We start from the raw sequence: 20,069 nt of genomic DNA on the forward strand, positions 1-20,069 counted from the left end.
GGACCATCTGCCTGGGTCCTTGTCTGCCTGGGTGGGCACGGTCACGGTGACATGCTCTCGAGAACTGGACAGCGGCGTTCCCTCCTTCGATGATCGCGTTGGTGCCTGACAGTGAGTCCGGGCGCCGAGGTCTCGGAAGCCACCACAGGCGTGTGCCGGGCGGGCGCTTGTCTCCCGCTCACCGTCCCGATGGCCGCCTTCCTGCTCACCTCTCTCTATCTGCTTTCCCGTCCCGCCTCGCTCTGAACCCGCCCGTTCAAAGCCGGCAGACCCCCCGCCGCCAGGGGTTCAGACAGCCCCTGCCCTATCCCCACTCGTCCTCCCGCCCCACCTGGTACCCGCCCAGCGGCCCCGAAGCGATTGATCCGGGAGGCCCATCCTGACTCCGAGCCTCCCCGGCTGCTTTCACGCCCAGCGCCCCGGGCGCCTGCGCTGGCTGAGTCATCTGCAGAAAACGCCGTCCCAGTTCGATTCTTCTGACGTGCCCAGGACTGGCAGCTCGCCGCGCTGCAGCTGCCTTGCGTGCTGGGAGTGCCGGGAGCTGCTGCAAAGGGCTCACAGCATACCGGGGCAGGCTGGGCTTGGAAGGTAAACACGCCGCATTTCTTTTAGGCTTAAATGCGCATTTTGAAACGCTGGGACTGCCCTGTTTGGTTTGATTGTCATTACTCAGCCATTCATGCTTCTGGGAGGTCAGATACCATTCTCGGGACCAGGGAGGCTGTCCCAAGAGCAGCCATTCCCCGTTGCGGAGATGGCCGTCACATGCCAGCTGGGACATGGCGTGGTCTCACCACGCAGCTCTGCTGCAGGCGAGCTGCCTGCAGGTTTGCACCAGCGAGAGAGTTAGTGCGTCCGGCCTCGGAGAGGTGGCCGAGGCTTTCACTGAAATAAAAGACAGCCGTCTGCAGCAGTCTGGGGGGCACTTGTCTTCAGATGTCTGTGAATTGTCCCTTCGCAGGTCCCCTGCCCCCTGACATAGTCACCGAATGTGCTGGTTTCCCAGGGCTGCCCAAACAACGTGCCCCACATGGGGCGGGGGCTCAAAACAACAGACATTTATTCTTGCACACTTCTGGAGGCCAGAAGGCCAAGGTCAAGTCCGCAGGGCCCGCTCCCTCTGAAGCCTGGGGGGCGGTCCTTCCTGCCTCGTCCTCGGTTCTGCGGGCCGCGGGCCGCCCTGGGCGCCCTCGCCTTAAAGCTCGGTCTTCACTTCACCTCCTCTCCTGTGCCCCTTCTGCTGCGAGGCCACAGGCGATCTGGGATTAGGGACCCGGCCTACTGAACCACGACCTCGTCTCCACTAATCACATAAGCGACATTCTTCCCCCCGAATCAGGCTTCGTTCTGAGGTTCCGGGACTTAGGACGTCAACATGTCAGGTTGGGGGACACGGTTCAACCCCCAACACTGAACCACGTTTAATTCCGCTGGAAAGAGGGGGTCCCTCAGCCAAAGTAGGACGCTAGACGTCCAGGCGGACAAACAACGCGACAGTCGTCGGCAAGGGACGTCCCCCACGCGTGAGGAGCACACGTCCCCCAGCCTCCAGCCAGATTTCTGCCCTTCGACAGATGCGTGTGCGAGGAACACCCCACCTTCACCTAACGTCCACCCTAAAACGAAACTTAGAAAGAAGCGCAGGCATGCCGACCAATGTCGGCTGGTGGCTGGTCTCAGGACAGAGGCGGGTGGCAGCGCTGAGGCCTGTGGCAGACGGGAGGGGCCCCGCGTCATCTCATGGGGCAGCCTGTGTGGCGTTCGTCCCCGCTGTAGAGGCCACCCCCCGCCACACGCGTGCGTGCACACACACGGACATACACAGACATACAGAAACACGCTCACACACACACACATGGACATACACAGACATACAGAAACACACGCACACACAGACATACACAGACACGCACACACACACGGACATATAGACACACACACACGAGGCCCTTGGCTCTGTCCTGCTGCAGGCCTCATCTGACCAGCTCCACCCCCCCCCCCCTCGGGGGTCTTCCTGCCAGGCCCCCGACGTCCCTGCCTGCTGGGCCCCGGTGTACTGCGGCTCCCAGCGGCCGGCCCGGGGGCTCGCGCACGCACAGCGTCAGCCTGAAGAACCGTTAACCGTTCTTCGTGCCCCTCACGCCGTGTCACGAGGACACGTCACGGGCGCCCCGCGAGTCCAGCCGAAAACAAGAACGAATGACAGTGGAGGGGAAGGGGGGAGGTCCCCCGAGTCCATTTTGCCAACTGCCCAGCTTCCTGGCTGAGGCGACGGAACTCACGGGCACTCTGAGGGGTCGGGGACCCCAGCTGCTTCAGCCACTCTGAATAGAAGCCTCTCGTCCAGTTGAGACATCAAAAATCACTCTAAGGAGTCTCACACCGAGGGAATGTGGGGCTCTGGGGGTGGGCTCCGCTGCTGTCAGTCGCAACCTCAGCAGCCCCAAAGGACGGGCCGCACCTGCTCGGGGCCACCGGTGTCCCCACAGCGAGAACGGCTGCCGTCTGAGCAGGTGGACAGCAAAAATGCAGGGCAAGAGCAGCGCTGAGGCTCCAGGGGGCGGGGCGGGGCCCGGCACAGACTGCGGCAGGGCCGTCCCTAACCTGGCCTCCAGGAGAACAGGTGAGGGGCCTGAGCGGGGAAGGAACGCGCTTTGGGGGCAGCCGCCTGGCTTCAATTCCCAGCCGCTGTCCTTAGGCAAAGGACAGCCTCGCTGAGCCTTCCTCAGCTGAAGCCACCGAGTGGAGAGAATCGTAACAGCCCTGTCGGTCGCCGTGAGCTTTAAGTGTGAGCCCAGAGCCAGCGAGCGTGGCGCAGTGTGCTTCTGCACACGGAAGTCTTGCGTGTTCCTGTCCACACACGGGCCTCTCAGAGACTGGGGAGGGGTCCGCACAAAGGCCGTCGGCAGGTGGGTCTGGGGGTGCCGCGTGTCCGGACCCCCGGGCCGCAGACCAGACGTTTTAAACATGTGTTCTCGTTTTCCACCCCGGCTTGTTTGTTTGTTTGTTTGTTTGTTTGTTTTTACTGATGTCACGGGCACCTTCCGCAGCCAGGAGAGTGCTTTGGCGAATGGATGCACTACTCTCCAGTGATCTCTTGGGCACACGGGTTGCCGATGTGGCGGCTTTTCAGAGACAGTCACCAGCTGTCTCTTTCTGACCGTTCAGCACATGGACGGCATCTCGAATGCCGGCAGATTCGAGGGAAAGGCATCTGCTTGGGGGAAGGCTGGCGCGGTCCACGAAAACCTTCCAGTGGCAGCCGCTCACCCCCAGCCTCTGCGTGCACTCACCTCCCACGTCTGCTCGACAGCGTTATGGAGTCTGCGTTGTTATTAGCCCCGCCTGACAGATGAGAAACTGGGCACAGAGAGGTTAGGCTGTGGGTCTGTGTTTACCCCGCTGGTCGGTGGCAGAATCAAGACTGGAATCGCAGGAGCCCAGCTTCACAGTCTGCTAACAGAAACGTTTGTTGAAATGATTGGAGATTCATAAAAATAACACCGAGAGACCCCAGGTTCCCTAACGATGTAACACCTTGCGCTATAACACGATGCCATTGCCACGATGTTGACACTGATCTGCCTTCAGGTTTATCCAGAACCCTCCCTATATGTTGCTTTCTTAAGGAGACCGCTTTTGATTCACCTCTGACTCTGAGGGTGATCTGTCCACTTTGAGTGACGTTTAAGGCTACTGGAGGAAATCTTGAGTGGGGTCGAGCAGGTCACCGCGAGTGCCTTGGTTTCTGTCCTACCTGGGTCTCCTCGACTCACCATATGAGGCAGACTCTATGTTGCAAAAAGGCTGCACCGACACCGCCCATCACATGCTCTTCTCACATTGGACTTTGAGCCCAACCCTCCCATCAAGAAGAGGGGCCTACGTTTCCTCCATTTGGATTCGCGTGGGCTGTAGGCTGCAGACGTGATGCTAAATGACTTCTGAGAATAAGCCGTGGATGGTGATCCTGGGTGGTCTGAGGATGCTGGTCAGGAATCCTGCCGCCATGCTGTGAGGAAGCCCAAGCTACGACACGGGGCAACGACACGGAGAGAGCACATGGGGGTGTGGCTGACGAGCCCGCTGAGGTCTCAATGGGCAGAAGGCCAGCATCGACCAACAGGTCCGTGAGTCAGGGTTCCCCAGGTGATTACAGCTTCCAGCCTTCTATCACCCCCAGGCTTTGGTCTTCAAAGCCAAGATTTCAGGTGCTATATACAGACCGGAGAGGAGCCACGCCGCCCCTGCCCCACGCCGGCCGAACTCCTAACTCACAGAGCCCACGGGTATTATAAAGTGGTTGCCTTATGCCATTAAGTCGTGGCCGGTTTCTCATCCACCAATAGTGACTGGACCACCTTCGCACAAACATTTCGTGCACACCTACTACATGCAGGGACGGTAATGGTGACCAAAACCCGACACAGGTCGTGCCCTGATGGTATTTCCATTCTAGCAAACACAGGAGATGGAAGATAATCAGGTCTCTGCTTCTCCTCATGCCAGGATTTGTTTTTGTTTCCTTCTTATTTTATTTTCAAGAGAGGAGAAAACTTGGACTCATTCTGCGTTGGGCTTTGATGCTGTTGCCAAATGAATCAGCCGGAAGAATTTCGGTCTGGCGGTGCCCGTTCAGGGCAGCCTACGCAGAATTAGCCATGACTCACTCTTTCTTGCCGTGACATCTAGGGCTGAGTGCATTTTGGCCTTTGGTCCTGTGGTGTCTGACCTTGAAGTTGGGGTGGTATCAAAGAGACCTATGGGAACGGTGAGGGGCTGGGGCCTGGGCTTCCGAGTCCCGGTGGGGACTCGGTCTTTGAGATATCACTGAGCGTCTTAGCAAGGTACCAGGGTAGCTGGGAGAGTGTAGTCCTCACTCGTGGGAAGGAAGGGTTGAGCTCGGGCCACGGTGGTGGAGCCCCGCTGTGGTGGGCCGGTGCTGAGCGGCGGCGAGCTCGCCTGGCTTGGCTGGGAGCTTGGGCTGGGGCGCCCGCCTCTGGAGCGCATGAGAGGTCCTGCCCACCGTGTTCCCAGGGCCCTTCTGGAGGCCAGCTGGGGACGGCGGTGAGTGAATGGAAAAGGCCAACGGTTCCCCTGGTTTAAGGCCAAGGCTCGAGTTTGCAAACTCTGTGAAAACAAACAGAAGAGGGAATGTTCCCAGCCCCAGCGCGACAGACACCGGCCAGGAGGGCGTCCAGGAGAGCAGCCGCGGGGTGGGAATCTGCCCAAACTGTGTGCAGGGAAACCGAGACTGACAAAACGCCGGGCTTAGGTGCCCAGGCCCAGACCCGGCGGCAAGCGTCCGCGTGGGAATTAAGAGCCGGCGACGACGTCCACTTCTCGTGCTGGCGCGACCGTGAGAGGCGGCTCCGGGGTTCATATCTTTTCTGCACACGGTGCCCCGCCATGCCCACTCGGGGGTCTGGGGCGTGGCTAGTTTCAAACACTATCATCGAAACCATCTCTCCGTCGTCTGCGCGTCCTCCTCAGCAGGCGTCCCCCAGGGTCCCCAGCTGACACCCTCTCTGCCTCGAGCCCAGCAGAAAGGAACAGTTCACTCCCTCACCTGTGCGCTCGGGGCTCAGCTGGATGGTTATTGGCTAGAACTGGGTCACATGTCTCTCCCTGAGCCAATCATGTGGCTGAAGAGATGCAGCGCTCTGATTGGCCAGTCCTGGTTCACACGACCATCCCTGCAGCCCGCAAAAGGGTGATGGGGAGTGAGAATAAGGGGTCCTAAGAAAGCTTAGGATACTGTTACCCGGAGATGGAGAAATGGGGCCTGAGTGTCAAAACCAAGGTCCACCGGGGGCATCCCGGGAAGCCACTGGTTTACCAGAAGGCCAGCTTGTCCACCACTGTGGAGCCTTTGACGAGACACCTTTTTTTTTTTGGGGGGGGGGGGGAAGGGGCTAACAGGATTATGTCAATGTACAGAATGAAACAAAATCAAGCAAAGTGGCAGACTCAGAGGGTCCCACCGCTGAAGGGATGCTCCTCAGGACCCGAGGGTGACTGAGCCACTCCCCGTGCTGGTGGCTAACCCCGGGGCTCCTGCCAACAGCGGAAACCAGAGTCACTCATCTCCTTCTCCCATGCCCAAAACAACACAGAGCCGGGCGGGATCCTCTCCAGGCTGAGTTGTAAGGCCTCCTCTTGGGTGAAGTTTTCCTGCAACCAACTTCACCTAGCACCTCTCTCTCTAATGAGCTAGCCGAGTCCCTGGGTCACCCCTGTAAACTGCATGTGGTTTCCTGGTGTGGGCGGGAGTGGCAGGTCGCAGGAGGGAGTCACCCGCACAGCGGGGGGTACCTGGGAGGTGAATGGGTGCAGCAGACGGGCCTCACCCAGGTTGCGGTCATGCTAAGGGCAGCCTGACCTTGCCAAGCCACCGGCTGCTTGCAAGTCACCCAGAACTCAACCACCTGGTGACTTCCGCCTTGGGGCGAGCTCCGGTTGGAGCCCAGTGCACTTGAGATGAAACCTCCACCACGTACCGTGGCCCCAATGTCCCCAGTGGTCTGGCCGCCCCCTCCCTTCTAAAACTCGTCTTACTACTCGCCCTGCCCACCACTTGCCACCCTCACAGGCCTGCCCTCTGCCCCTTGAGAATCTGAGCCGGCCTGCCCTTAGCACACGCTGTTCCCTTCTCTCCAAATGTTCTTTTCCCACCGAACCACTTCCTGTTCATTTAGATCAGTTGTCACAGACCACCTCAGAGAGGCCTTCCGCGGTCACTCCTTCTGTCCTCTGTGTCTGTCTCTAAAACCACGACCCCTGCTTGTCACGATTCTACTGATGGTTTTTACTTGCTGCCGTTTGTCCCTTATCCGCCCCCCACACTGCCATTTCGGGGTGGCCATGTTTTCCTCTTCTGTGGCAAGGTCCCACGAGAAAAGTGTGCCTGAGAACTTTACCTTAACACGCCGGTTTAAGAGCGTGGGCCTTCGTTTCCTCGTTCGGATGAGGCTGTGAGCTGGAAACCCGTGGCCCTTCGTGTCTGGCACGTAACCGAGCTGACAGCCGGGACGTCTGGTCCAGCCTCCCAAGCGGCACTGGGGCCCGGCTGTTTATGTTGGACGTTCCCATTGCGGACAGAGCCTTTCTCTTGCGAGCCTTCGGCCCCCGAATCGAGTGGACTGTCCTGCTGTCGAGTCCTCTGTAACAGCGACCGGCCCTTTCCAAGTCAGAGCTTGCTGTTTTCTCTGGTAAAACACATGCAACGTAAGACGAGCCGCTTGGAAGTGTGTGATTTGGTGGCACGTGGCACATTCGCGTGGTGACCACGCCAGCTCCGCCTAGTTCTAAAACATTGTCATTGCCCCAGAAGGACACCCGTCCCCACCAGCCGTCACTGCCCCTTCTCCAGGGCCAGCTCTGTGTAGTGGCGAGTGGGTCTGACACCCCTGGGAGGGGACCCCGGAGGGATGGAGCCTGCTGCCGGTCCGTGGGCAGCGTCCAAGGCACAGAGTCAGGCAGCCAGCGGAAGAACCGAGCGAGCCGCCCTGGGAGAGGCTGGTGGCCTTTCCCTGCCAGGCCCCACCTCCGGGAATGTGCGGGCAGCTGGGCGGCCTGCCACCCTCCTGGGCCGGGGGCAGCTGGAGAGGGGCCTGGTAGCTGCTCCCGTGGAGTTTGGTGTGAACGTGCGTGGGTGTGAGCAAGTGTGTCTCTGTGTACGGGAGCGTTCAAGTGTGTGAGTGAATGGCTTCGTGGTTGTGTTAAAGTGTGGCAGCACATAGCACGCGGGGCCGCGAGGAAGTGTGCGTGTGTGTGAGGGCATGTGCCTGTGTGCGCTTGTGTGTCTGTGTGTGCGCACGCGCAAGTGCGCACATGTGTGCTTGTGTGTCCATGTGCACACACATGTGTGCACGTGCATGTCGCGTGTGTGGTTGTGTCTGTGTGGGCACGTGTGTGTCCATGTGCGCACGCGCGTGTGCTGTGTGTGTGAGGGTGCAGCCTCAGATGCCGGCCTCTAACTGCCCGCAGCACAGCCACGGCCACCCATGCCCACGCTGGCTCCGGGCACCAGGGGCTGAGCCTCGCACACATTTGACCCTCGTCACCTCTTTGAAGGACCTGTTACTGTGACTCCATAAAAGGCCATAAAAAGCAACCATGAGCACACGTCACAGAGAGCCACCTAACACAGACGGCAGTGCCGAGCGAGGCACCCGTCCCCCCCCCCCCACCTGCGGACAAGGCCCTTCTCCCTTTGGCCCTGGGTGGCGCCTCCTGGGTCCCTGGCGGCCCTGGGCGCCCAGGCCCAGGGCAGCCGGTTCGAGGGGGTGGCCGACCATGCACAGAGGCCCCCGTGGCCCCGCTGGAGCTGGGGCCCTTTCACAGAGTCTGAGCGTCTTATTCCTTCATTTTCTGTGAAGGAATAATAATCCAGAACAATGCTTTTTATCGAGGGTCCCGTGAGAGGCAACGACGTCAGCCCAACAGAAGGGCCAGAAGTTTTCTCCAGGATAAAAAAATCCAGGGACCACGAATCCTCGTGTGGGGGGGGCACTGATGTTCGGGATCCACTGAAGCAATTCCAACCGCTCGACTCCCGAGTTCACAGGACAGAGACCGCCACTGAGCTTGAGACAAGAGGCCGCGGGGCCAGGGGCAGCCCGCACCCCGACTCCTCCTCCGACCCCAGGCCGTGGGGGGTGTGGCCCGGCAGAGAAGCGCAGTGGCGGTGGGGACGCAGGCCGGGCTCCGGGGTCTGCAGCTGGAGGGCCGGACCAGCCCAGCGGGCAGCGGCGCGGGGAGGGGCCTGGGCCGGCGGCTGGCCTGCGCTTTGAAGCTCACAGGCTTCTTATCCCCACTCTCCCCTGCTGCTCACAAGAAAGGCACAGCAGGGTTAGCGCGGGAGGAGGCGGGCCACCCGCTGGCGCGCCATACGGGCCCTGCGTGCCCCCAGCCGGCCAGCAGGAGCGGGCCTCTCCTCGTCCCCGGGGCTGGCCAGGGGGCTGTGCTGGCTGTCACTCAGCTGTGCGTCTGGGGTCCTGGCAGAGCGAAGGCTGCACAGACACCCCGCGGGGCCCTGGGAGCTCCGGCGCCCCTCCCCCTTGCTTCTTCCTCTGCTTTTCTGCATTTCCCCTGAATAACGGCGCGTCTGCAAGAGCCTCTGCAGCGAGAGGCCTGCCAGGGGCGCCGCTCGGTCTCTCTCCCGCACCGCGGGCGTGCGGTCCCCCGTGGGGACGGGGAGCCTGGCACAGACAGCCCTGCCTGCAGGGGCGGCCCGAGGCCAGCTTGACTCCTCGCTCCACCTGCAGCCAGGTGTGCGACCTTCTCCAAAGGTCCTCACGGTTTCTGCCTTCGAAGGCTGGGAAAACGTTCGCTTCCTGCCTGGCACGGAGCTGGAGATGTAGGAGCTATTATTATTATTATTATTATTATTATTATTATTATTTATGTTGCTTGTTTAGTTTGGGGACAGTGCTTAAAGGTCGCTTACAGAGCAGGAAGACTTCAATAGTGTGCCACAGGAAGTTAGAAATCCTCTTGGAGACACCCCTCTCCCCTCCAAAATGAGACTTCCGGGTAAAATACGACTACCCGTTCATCGGGACACCGGGGCGGGCTGGCGGGTGGCGTCCTGGTGGCCGCCCACAGCTTTGGGTGGGCGAGGACTGGAGGGTGTGAGCAGGCAGAGGCGGCAGAAAGCCAGGGGTGGTGGGGCTGGAGCAGCAGTCAGAGGGTGTGGGCGGGGCCAGAGGTGTGGGCGGGGCCAGAGGGCGGGGGCGGGGCCAGCCTTCCTGCCTGTCTCCGGCCGCTTCCAGTTTTCCCACACCAAACGCCAGAGCCGAATCTTTCCAATCCGTGTATGTCGGGTTTTAAAAACATCCGTTGATGTATCGAAGTGAGTTAACGTTTGCCGTGGTTCGAGTTTGAGAGAAAACCGTCAGCCTCCCCCCCCCCCACCCCACTGGTCATTTGGATGATTAAATGTTTCAGCGCGTCAGTCCGGTCTTCGGCCCCCGGGTGACTGACCACACCTCGGCCTCTTCCTTTGCCCATTCTGCTCCTTCTTCCCCCGTAGACGCTGCCCCACTCCCCTTCTGCTGTATCCGGTCACCCCAAATTTAGCGGCCTTAAACAACGATGGTCATTTTATTATGTATCCCCAGGCTCTGGACAGCTCCGGCCAGTTCCCCTTCCAGAGGCCGCTGGCTTGCTGAGCGGGGGGACGATTCGCTGGTGAGTCCAGCTGTGGAGACGCCGGCAAGAGCACGAAAGGCCCTGCACCCCCCGCCCCCCCGCCCACCGGCACCTGCGCTGCGCCTGGCGCCCGGGCCCCTCATGCGCGCCTGTCCGTGGAGCTGAGCCACAACTCCTGGCCGCTCGACTCAGAAAGAAAAGCAACGTGGCCAGCGACCGCCCATTGCGAAAACATCTGCTCTGTAAATACTGAGCTGTCACTTAACCTCGGAGCGTCCCAGAGTCAACCCAGGCAGCTCAGGACCCTGCGCTCGGCCGGGGGCGCGCACATGCGCGTTGGCTATTCCGCCCTCTTCCAAAACGGGGTCCGCCACGCAGGCCCATTTTCCTGAGAAGTCCTAACTCTGCTTGTGTGCGCCCAACAGAAAAATTTTCCGTGTTCAAGTTCATTTCAGCCGACTCGCTCGGCCGTGCGCCCTAAGGAGAGTTCGGTGCTAGGGGTGCCCCTGGGACCCGCTGACGGGCTCGAGTGAGATGACGGTCGCAAAGCGCCTTGCGTCCTGACCGCCTGGTCGACCGGCGGTCATATCTCTCCATCTCACCCCCTCCTCCGTCCTCCCCGGGCCCGGCACTGCTAGGCTCTCACCTCCAGAAGGCGGCAACCGCCTGGAGACACGAAACCTGGGAGGAGAGAGGGTACGCGCTCTGCCGGCCTGTGCGCGCGGACGCCCGACGCGTGGGGTGCGGAGGGGCGCGGGTTTTCTCCTAGGCACGTGTTTCATGTCGGAAATCTGGTGACGAATAAAAGTGCTCCCTGGCACTTGGTGAGTGTCACGCGTCCTACAAACTTCTAAAGCACAAGCGAATTTGAAACCCAATCTGCTGCCCCATTCTGCGCGCGGTAGAACCAGGCCCGCGCGGTGCTTCCGGCCCGCCCTGCGCCCTGCGCCCGGGGAGAACGGCGTGCGCCCCTGCCGTGCGCGTGGACGCCGCGCTGCTCCACGCTTCTGCCCCAGAGCTGGCCTCCCCTCCTCCTCTGTCATAACCCGTGGCTGTGCGGGTGGTGGGGGCATCCACCGAATGTCTTGGTTACAGAATGCGACCAAAGAAAGCTGAGATGTCACTTAAGCTCTACGTGCATGTGAGGGCTGGAGGGCCGTCACACGGGTGGCCAGCGGGTATTGGCTGTTGACTGGGAGCTGGCCGGGGTGCAGGCTGACGGCCTCTGCTCCTCCACGTAGGGGCCTCTGGGCCTCCTCGGGCGTGGTCTCTGGTAGGCGGGCCAGCGGCATGGTGGCTGGCCCCTTGCAGCCCACGTGTCCTGAGGATCCAAGCTCACATCCCTAAGGCTCCTGCTCATGTCTTCTCAGAAGCCTCGGAGTGTTGCTTCTGCCTCTGCGATTGAGGAGGCACGTCAGCCAGGCCTTTGGGCAGCATGGGCCAAGAAAAGGCTGAATTCCAGGAGCGGCCAGCCCCCCCACCCCCTACCCGCAGCCGCCTCTTACCTGCCACACCCCGTCCAAGGGGTGGTTTTGGAGTCCGGCTACAGTCTTGCTGAGTTTGAGGCACTTACTGATGTCGAAAGCTCCGTGTCTTACACGCATAGGTGTAAAAAGACCTTGGCCTTAAAAACTTAGGTCATCGGGGGACAAAGCAGACCCATTTGAAAGGTCTTTTGTTGCACATGCCGTAAGTGCCGATTAATTCTGGTCATGGGTGCAGAGGTTCTTGGGCCCCTGTGTCAGAATAACCAGAGCAGGTCTGTGAAAAGTGGGTGCGGGAGCCCCGCTGCCGAAGACCCCGCTTCGGTGGGTCTGAAAGGGGTCCAGGCAGCTGATCTGAGAAATTACTTTCTGTATCATCTTTTTGCAAAAGTAGCATATGCACAGGGTGCAAAATTCATCCAGACCAAAGACCGTAGAGTGAAAACAGGCTTCATCTCCGCAGCCCGGCCGTCCGGCCGTCCACCCGCCCCTGCGCTCCCCACTCAGGAGTGACGGACACGGTTTCTATGTCTCGGGCTCTTCTGCACAGATGGCTCGGGCAGGTACATGTGTGCGTTTCAACACCAGCAGATATCAGCATGGGCGAGCGTGTGTCTGTGGCATACGCGTGCATACAGGCGAGTATGTATGTGTATGAATGTCCCTGGCTTCCTTCGTGAAAGCAGGCGCGGACCGGTCTGTGCCAGGGTGTGTGCATCGAGACGTGAATATTCCCTCTTCCTTCCTCCCACGGCAGCGTGCCAGGTGTTTCTTTCACTCTTTCGGGTTTGGAGAACGTTCCTTCTATTTCGAGAGCCCGAGTTGTGTTGCATCAGGAAGATGGGCCCTTGTTTACGTCATCTCGTCGCCCACCGCGTAGGCTGCTTCTGGTCTTTGGCGCCAAGAAATAAATAATGCCACGTGGGTGCCACCTGCGTGTGGGCAAGGCTCTCTAGGGCACGGTCCTATTTCAGTGTCAAGAGGCACGTGCATTTCGAAGCCGCGGTCGCTTCTGCCTGACTCACGCCCTGGAGTTTGTGCCAGCGTGCACACCGCCATCAGGAATGTGGGAGGGTCGCCGGGACTGTCACCCAGCTCGGGAGAGTCTGACGCACAGGAGCTTGAAAGCCGGGATGGTGGGTCGGGGCCCAGGCACGGCTGTCGGCTTTTGAAAGCCCGGCAGCGGGGAGGCGGGAGGAGGCAGCTTTGCTGTCAGATGCTGAAGGAAGTGGGCTCAGGGGCTAGCACAGCCCAGCAGGGAGGCCTGGCTCTGGGATGTCACGGGCAAGCCAAGAAAAACAGCTCTGCTCGCTTTCCCAGGGCCCGGGCTCAGGTGTGTGTGGGGGGTGGGGGAGAGGCGATGCCCAGGGGACCGGCCCACCTGTCAGGACTTCCTCCTTTAAAGTGAGCGTCCAGGACACGGTGCCCTGGGAGGGTCCACGCTTGATGCCTGAGCTGCTCCAGCCACTGACCCACTTCAGAGCCACCAAAACAACAGCAGGCTTCAAAATGGCTTTGCCCGCCCTGCAGGGCAGAGCTGGCCTTTTCCAATGTCACAGCTGACAGGTCCCAGGGGGAAGTGGCTATGACTCTTTTATCTGCTGAAAAACATGTTTCCTATTTACAGATTTGAAATGCTAGGCTATCAGGAATGGGCTTCAAAGGAACCCATGGGTGGGCGGAGCGAGTCCGGGTGAGGGTGACGTATCGAGCTGACGATCGTCGAAGCCGTCCAATCGGTTAGATTCCTCTTTCTATTTTTTTATATGACTTTAGAATTTCCCATAGTGAAAGATTTTAATACATGTTCCTGGTTAAGACACAGAGATGATTAAATAGATTTCGATTCCTTTGTCTTTTTCATAAAGACATTTCAGCAGCAACTGAACGTTTAAAGCGTCCCCATTAAAAAGAGTCGAAAGCTACTTTTATATGCCATTCCCCCCTTCCCCCCCAATTTGCAGAACCCTTCTCCCTCTTTCATCTCCTAAAGACAAAAAATCCATCACAAACTCCCCTGTCAGCATTCAGATCCCTTAAACTGGCTATAAAATATTTCAAGGTCTCGGAGTAATTTAATGCCCTATGGAAAGTAAAATAAATTGTGTACAAATAATTCAATAAGTTCAGGGAAGTGGGGAGAAAAAAAAAAACGTTAAGCATGTCACAGATGGCACCTCCAGGCAGTTTATCAAAGCAAGTTTCATAATTTAACAAAATCATCTTGGCATCACACACAAAAGCCCGCCCGTTTGATCCGTTAATAACACCGCTTAGCACTTGCCGGGGAAGCAGGGCTGTTTCCGGGAATTAGCTAATCAATCATCAAAAGGTATTTTCCACGCGGGCAGGCAGGCGGGACGAGGAATGCTCACTTGACCCCCGCGGAAGTGGCAGTGGAAGCCAGAGGATTTTTCAAGGTCACGTGGGGGCCAGAGGTCGCAGCCGGGGTTGCAGCTAATGAGTTTCTGGTTTCTCCCGCGCTCCCCTGGGCCTGGTCCCCGTCACGTGGGAGGCTGTCGGGTCCCCTCACAGCTCAGGGCCGAGTCTTGTCTGAAACAGATCTGATCCGGGACACCTCTACGCCCATCACACTGGGCGGCGTCTTCGTCACCTTCTGTGCCTGGGCTGGGGAGTGGGCTGCACGCGGTTTTTAAAGATTTTCTTGGAGAACAGAAAGCTTTGCTTTTGGCAAAATATCAAAGAAGCCCACCCTGATTCTTGCTCAGCCGCTCGCACTGGTTTCGGGAACTACGCTTTTAAATTAGAGAAGTAGGGGATGCGGAGGGCGGAGAGGCAGCACCCCAGAAGGTCTGAGAGGCGCAGCACGCAGGGGGGTCGTCTGCTCCTGGAGCCCGACCGGCGCCCGTCCCAGCCCGACCCCCACACGCAGAGGCTGGCCTCCTGGGAGAGGGCGCCTCGAAGCAGAGGTGGCCGCGGGCACCCCGTAGCCGGGTGACCGAGGAGCTCGCCGGGGAAGCAGGTGACTGCTCTGTAGCCCTGAGGGGACGCTCGGGGAGGAGCACGTCGCCTCTGGGTGTTCTCCCCACCCCCCAAACCAGCCTGGCTGTGACGAAGCCCTCAGGCAGACCCAGACCGCGGGGCGTTTATAACCTTCCTGACCCACGTGCCTCAGCCCTGGCCGCAGAGGGCGCCCACGTCAAAGGAGGGGTGAAAAGCCCGGGGAGGACCCGAGCCTGGGGGGTGCGAAGGCCGGGTGTTGTGTGGGGCCGGGCGGGGTGCTGGGACAGAGAAGGGACGTGGACGGGAAGCAATGGGGTCGGGTCCTACGGCGCACGCTTTTGGGTTCTTGCCTTTTTCGTTCAACCGTAGCTGGGAGGCACTTTTGTGGGACGGCATGGTTGTGCCTCAGTGTCACCTCTTGTCACTTGTCAGTGTGTCCCCCACCTCATGTAGCCAGGTCCCAAGGGGCACACACACCAGTTCTGTGCCTACTGTCATTAGACAAGAGTCAGGAAATAGGGAAGTGGCCTAAGTTAGCGTCGTTATCGAGGTCACCTCAGTAGCTTAATAACCTTTATCGAGACCGGCTCACGGACCCTTCATTTGGGCAAACGCGGGGTGAAACCAAGCACACCACGGGTTCTGAGGCCAAACTTAGGGTCCGGAGAAGGCAGAGGCTCCTGGAGGGCGCTCCTCACATTAAGGCGGTGGCTGGTGGCTCTAAGAATAAGGACAAGAGACGGCTGTCCTGGCCGAGGGTCCTGCTTGGGCGCAGATGGAGCAAAGACACTTAGACAGCGGCTCTGTCCCCAGAGCTGGACTGCACAGTGACCGCAGTGTTTCCGAAAAACCCGGAGGCACGCCCAGGCCTGCACTGGGGATCCTCGGTCTCAAAGTTGCCGAAGAACCAGCGCTGGGGGCGGCGAGAAGGCAGGGACCTCGCCCTCTGTGCGGCCGGCGGCCCCGCTCCCCTCCCCCGCCTCGGCCCTCCGGTCAAGACCAACCTTGACTTGGGCTGCCCTTCGATAAAGCGAAGTCTCCTCTGATTTCTCCGTAGTTTCCCTGCTTCTGTGTGTCACACGAGCCTTTTCCATTATTAATAAAAAGTTCCGAGTTCAGTTACTTTGCTCTTACATATGAAAGCTCCTCTTTGGGGGACTTTGAAAGGGGCTGGATGCAAACTCCCCATTCAGGCACTTGGAGATAAGGCGTGATCATCATCTTCCTTTGAACATCTGCGGTTTTTAAAAATCAAGACCGCCCATGGAACCCGGGACCGTATTTGTACTCAGAGAAGACGCTGGAGAGAGGAGACTCAAAAGAGCTCCCCATCTGAGCGTGGTTTAATTAGAAGTTTACTTCCTTCAGACTGTTGCTATGGGAACGGTGTTCGGCTCTATGTCGAAACATCGTGATGGCTGGTGGGGAGATGCCAAGGTGGGCAAATGATCTGGGAGGTGCCCCGACAGACGCGAGCCTGCAGGGGGCCAGGTGGCAGGCGGGCGGAAGGAAAGTGACTCGGGCGTCCACGTGGCTCCTTCCCGCCCGGTGTCCTGCTGGAATTCAGAGAGATGTCTGCCCAAGGAGGTAGGGTTCCAGTGAGCGGGCCATGGCGCCGTCTCTCCTCAGGGGGTTTCGTCTCCTGTGACACACTTCCTTAAGACCGACTTTTCTTCCCCGTCCATTGCCCAGATACAAACAGGTTTGGGGTGAATGCCCAGTTTGGTTTCTCGCCGGGGAGATGGATGATTCTGGGGAACAGGGCACAATCGATATCCTCTGGGCCCTCCTCTAGGCCCACGGTCTCCCACGGTCCTTCCCACTGTCCGCGTGCCTGGTTTGTCCCAGGTCTGTCACTCCCCCGGCCCCTCTCTGTGGCTCAGCTTCCTCCTAAGGCGAAGGGTCGCCTGCGTGTCCGAGGACCGTGATGGGGACTGCATGCGGCCGGGCACGGTAGGCGCTCGGGCGTGGGGCCTTCTCGCGGCGTCTCTCTGCTGGGTCCCGCCTCGCAGCGCCAGGGCGGCAGGCTCATGGCTGGGGGACCTCCAGACGCCTGTGTTTTGGGGAGGAACTGGTCATCAGCCTAGCTGCCTTGCTTTACTCCCTGTGAGCCCGGCCGCACGCCCGCTCCATGACAAGCACTGGGGAGCGGCGGCCTGGGCCGGTCGCCGCCGGCCACGCCCCTGCTCGCCGCTCCTCGTGAGGCCCGTGTGCGGGGCAGTCATCCCGGTCGCGAGACGAGGACGCGTGCTCAGGGAGGCCCCCTGATGTGTCCGAGGCCACGGAGCCGTGAGGGGCGAGTGCGAACTCAGGGTGCGCACGGCCAGTCCTGCCGTGGACGCAGCGTCTCCACGCGCTTGGCCGAGTGCCCGGGGGAGGGGCGGGCCAGAGCCAGAGCCAGAGCCAGCCGCATTCGGATGCTCACGGGTGGGGTGCGGTTGGTCGGTGGGGAATCAGGGCTCCCACGAAGGCTGGCGGGCGCTGCCAAGGATCTGGGCCAATTAGAGCAAATTATAGCCTTTCACTCGGTCTGCCGATGAGAGGTTCTGGGACGAGTCTTTAATCACTCTGTAAATCGCTAACTATCCAAGGCGCGGCGCGCTGAGGGCGAAGGCCTGCCCCTCGCGCGGCTGCGTGGGTCGCTTGCGCATGCCACCGTCGCTGATGACCTGCCCTGGGCTCAGCGACCGTGGTCAGCCACTAGCTACAGTGCTGCCTAAAGGCACGATTCTGCTTAGGCGGGCGTTTCGTCCGGACCCCCGCCCCACGCTTCCTCCGGCAGCACCCCGTAATCCCGCAGCACCCCAGGCGGCCCGGGCTGTCTGGTGAGCGGCGCACACGGGCTCCGCTCCGACGGAGTGCTCACTCGGACTTCCTCGTCCTCGCCCCAGCCTGGGCGGCGTCTCCAGGGCACGCTGGTGGGCTCCCCGCACCGTGCGGCGGGCTCCCCGCACCGTGCGGCTGGCTCTGTGAAAAACCTTTAGCCCACGGCGAAACCAAGTGGTGTCCACAGGGGAAGCCACAGGAACTTACAGGAAGACTCAGCGGAGCGGTCAGCTCCTCGGCCAGAGACGGACCCTTCCCGCCCTCCGCCGGGCGAGCCCAGCTCTTAACTTATTTTTCTTCCTTTCCCTCTTTTGTGTTTCTTTTCGCTTTGGCTTCATTTCTAAAGTAACTCTACCCGCCACCCCAATTCTTGATTTCCGGCCTCTGATTTCTAAGGTTTTCTAATTCGGTTTCATGTCTCGTATTATCTTATGTGCGTCTTCGGATGGTTCGCGAGGAACGGATCACACCTCTTTTAGTTTGTCTTTCTGTCGTGCCCTTGAAGGAGGGGTGTTAGTCTTTGTTCTCTCTTTCCTCATAGTAACTTTTGCGAAATGTGACCTCGAACGCTTTTTATAATTGAGATCTAATTGACGCGCAACATTCCATTAGTCTCGGGTGTATAAGCCAGTGATTCATGTTTGCACGCATTGTGAAACGGTCGCCACGATAAGTCCATCACTGCACGTAGTCACAAATGATTTTTTTTTATGATCAGAACTTTGAAGACCTGCTGTCTCAGCAACTCTCGAATACGCAACACTGTAGCATTAACTACAGTCACCCTGCCGCAGTCACACCCCCAGGACTCACATTTATGCTGCGCCTGGAAGTTGGCAGTCGTGACCCACTTCACGCACGTCATCCACCCCGTTTCGATGAGTCACAGGACGGCAGTGAACACAGAGGATTTCGCGTCTTTGTTCGCCGGGGAGGTTGGCCTATAAAAATATATTTTTTTCGTGGTTTTGGTGTCAGGGTTATGCTGGCCTTGTAAAATGGAAGCGTTTGAGAAGGATCGACATTGAATCTTATTTGTTTTTGGTAGAATCCACCAACGAAGCCTTCTGGTCCTGGACTTTTATTTTTTGTGATTAACTTTTCTCAATTTAACCGAAAGGGATTCCTAGGTGAGATCGCGGGAAGATGCCCTTGATGCTCCGGAAGCCCCCACCCCGCCCTGCCCGGTGATGAGGCGGGCCCGTACTCACCTCACTTGCCGACTTACAGTGAGGCATCGTGAGGGCTTCTCATCTCTGTTCCGTCCCCTGGGGCCTGGGTGAGTGGGCAGAATGGCCTCTCCTGTACTCGGTCACCTGGGGGGACATCTGTGGAGAGGCTACTAACGTTCTGAGCATGTGGGTGACAGGGCCTGGCCCCAAGCCCGTCCACGGTGGGCTGAGCAGGGGGGTTGCCGGCCTCCCTGGCCATCCCTGTCCCCACTGTCATGAGCCTCCTTGGGAGCCCGAACACCAGGCCAGGCTTGGAGGCTCCACGGGAAAAGGGGCCAGGGAGCTTCCCCTCACGAAGGCAGAGCTCCCCTGGTCCCCAAAGGGTGCGCATGGAATGGGCCTCACTAAGGCCGCTGCCCCTCCCAGTCTCAGCCCCACTCCGAATCCTCCTGTCATTGTGACGGGGACTTCCTGGGGAATGTGGGGGGCCTTTGGGGGCTTTCACCTGTGTCGATGTTGGCTCGGCGTGGGGGCGGTGGAAGCTGGCACGGGGGTCGATGGTCCCATGAGGAGGGAGTGCTCCTCCTTCTCGGCCAGGTGGGGGGGCCCCAATCTCCTGGCCGTGACCAAAGGTGTTCCAGACGGTGTGAGCACACTCGCGGGGCTGACGGCCCTGCGGGAAGAAAAGGCGCCGCGTGAGAATCGGGAGGCTCGTGTTTATGTCCGAGGCAGAGAAAGTCAAAGCCAGAGCATTTACTGCTGGCTGGGACAGTAAGAGCTTGGGGTGCGGTTCAAAAGCCACTTTCTACAATGTCTGAGGGTCCCCAATGGTGAGAGAGGCAGGGGAAACGCTCTTCCTTAAACATGCCCAAAACATGTGCACACACAGACCCATGCAGACACACATGCACACACAGACACACACAGAGACACACAGACACACACACACACACACGCATGCGCAGACAGGCGCCTATGCCTCCTTATTGACACGAACCCAACACTCTGGAGTCAGGAATTGCAGCGGCTCTCAGTGCTGGCCACAGTGTTGTAGTGACCGTTTTACTTAACCCTCGGGAGGCAGGTGGGAGCAGCAGGACAGCTCACGAGGGACAGAGGTGTCCTGGCCACCAGGTGTGTGCTCCTGTGGCCATTCTCCGGGCAGTACAGGTAGAATTGTACCTGTTGTTGGCACAATGCAAAATTAAAAGTTTCGGTGAAAGTAAAGCCCCACCACTGGGACCTTGTGGGCCGCGGAGCTCCTGCCTCGGCAGGTTGGAGAAGACAGGAAGACAGCGCAGGGCGGAAGTGGGGAGACGCACATCGGCCCCTTTCATCCGTTTGCCTCGGGCACCCAGACACCCAGCCGGCCGGTGCCTTCAGCTGACCCACCCCACGCGCATGTCGTGGGACAGTCTGCGTATCCTGATGGCCTTTTTGCGGGGTGGGGGTGGGGCGCCAGAGTAGA

General features: G+C 59.5%; 1 long non-coding RNA gene across 1 annotated transcript; it reads right to left on the reverse strand.

Annotated features, from left to right (window-relative positions):
* Nucleotides 1–18,275: 18,275 nt before the first annotated feature.
* LOC107511535 lies at nt 18,276–19,506 on the reverse strand. Its single transcript, XR_001597100.2, has 3 exons — nt 19,107–19,506; nt 18,641–18,757; nt 18,276–18,370 (listed from the first exon to the last, which is right to left on the reverse strand). It is a non-coding gene; the product is annotated as an uncharacterized LOC107511535 (long non-coding RNA).
* Between the last annotated feature and the right edge of the window lie 563 nt (nt 19,507–20,069).

The sequence above is a fragment of the Rousettus aegyptiacus genome, unplaced genomic scaffold (genome assembly GCF_014176215.1).
Source record: "Rousettus aegyptiacus isolate mRouAeg1 unplaced genomic scaffold, mRouAeg1.p scaffold_m13_p_5, whole genome shotgun sequence".
Taxonomy (NCBI): domain Eukaryota; kingdom Metazoa; phylum Chordata; class Mammalia; order Chiroptera; family Pteropodidae; genus Rousettus; species Rousettus aegyptiacus.